The sequence below is a fragment of the Manacus vitellinus genome, unplaced genomic scaffold (genome assembly GCF_001715985.3).
Source record: "Manacus vitellinus isolate BGI_N305 unplaced genomic scaffold, ASM171598v3 scaffold_52_pilon, whole genome shotgun sequence".
NCBI classification, from domain to species: Eukaryota; Metazoa; Chordata; class Aves; order Passeriformes; family Pipridae; genus Manacus; species Manacus vitellinus.
The window spans coordinates 1,258,439-1,260,141 of NW_021940628.1; positions in this window are offsets into that span (position 1 = coordinate 1,258,439).

Below are 1,703 nucleotides of genomic sequence, written 5' to 3' on the forward strand. Positions count from 1 at the left end.
GGAGCGAGCCCGGATCCAGCCGGGAGCGAGGAGACCCCCATCCCCACCAACCCTGTGCCCACCTCCATCCCAGGGCTGCGTTTCCCCGTCCCACCGTCCCCAGCAGGGACTTTTGCCATCCCTCAAGCTGTCGTCGCAGGGTTTTAGGGTTCGGTTTTTTAAAACGTTTAAGGTTTTTCCACGCTGCCCGTGGGCGCTGGGCCGCGGTGGCAGCTCGGTCGAGCCCCGATTAGGATCAGTGCTGCGCCTTGCGCTGAGTTTCACTCTCGTCCCGCTCGAGCTTGTTGCCACACGCCGGGCTCTGGCACAGCCCGGGCCCCGCTCCCTGCCCAAACCCGGCCTTATCTGCGTGCGGGAGCGTGCGGGAAGGGCAGGGTGGGGCGGGCGCCCGGCGGCTCCGGGCCAAGGCAAAAAGGAGGGGTGTGATTTTTTTTAATCAGCCTGACTCGCTGCTTGACTCCTCCCTGCGAACAGCCCGGCCGGCAGCGCCCAGTCATCCCCCCTATACACACACCCTGTTCCTCGCTCAGGTGGATTCTGGGGATGGAGGACACGAGAAAGACCCGAGGATGCTTTTCCCAACCGCTTGCAGCCCAGGAAAACACTCCCAGCCTTCACAATGCTCCCTCCCCACCCCAGAAAGTGGGATTTGGGGCTGTTCAACCCCTCCTGGCCAAGCCCCCGGGCATATGGTGGGTTTGGGGCATCTGGGGTACCTCTGCCCATCAAGGGGCTCACGTGGCAGGTGAGGGTGTCCAGCTCCTCCAGCCCCCCATGTCCCCCTCCCAGTGTCACATGCAGCACCTCACCAGCAATTAGAGCTCCTTCCCCAGGTCAGAGTGATCCTGTGGGAGCAGGTTCCACCCCACTGAGTCGGGAAAAGGTGTCTCCCAGAGGAATGGGCACACAGGAGACCATGGCCCGTCTCCCACCCTCTACCCAGTGGACAAGGCAGACCCAGAGAGGCCCTCCAAGAGCTTCCACCAGGCACAACCCCCTCCCATGGAGGGGCTGGAGCCAAACAGACACCACAATGTACCCAGCCCTCTAAAATCCATCTCCTTTCCTTGGAAAACCGTGAGGCAGCAATGCCTGGGTGGGTCGGTCTGAGCTCACACCCCTTAGGGCAGCAAAGCCGTACGTGGTTGGGGTCTGCAGCCCCCAGCCCCAGTGAAGGACTCGATGCCAGATGGGGCTTCCGGCCCTTGGGATGGTCCTGCCCTGCCCTGCCTGAATTTGGGCTCTGAGAGGGCTCCATGGGGAGACCCCGGCGGGATCCCCCTTCCCCAGCAGGACACGTGTGGGGTGTGGATGGTTCAGCCTCGGATATGGCATCTGCCAGAGGGGCTGAGCCGCTGCCAAATTTTGGCTGTGCCGGGCTGAGAGGAGGCTGCAGGAACACTCTGCTCTACCGGTTCCGTGGAAAACAGGCGGTGGGTGAAGGGAAGAGCCCCAGATCCTGGAGCAGGGGCTGTGGGTGAGCTCGGGTGCAGCATCACCCCCCGGAGCACCCATGGGTGCCCTGTCTGCCAAAGAGCAGCACCAGAAGGTGCATCCCAAACCACCCCATGATTCTGTGATCACCCCGGGGAGCCGGGCACCCAGTTAACCCCGGCCCTGGGGACGCTGCCCAGGCCAGTGCACGTCTCCAGTCCCCTGAGCCAAGGGCAGGCGTGGGCTGGGTGATGGCAGGAGGCAGAAGA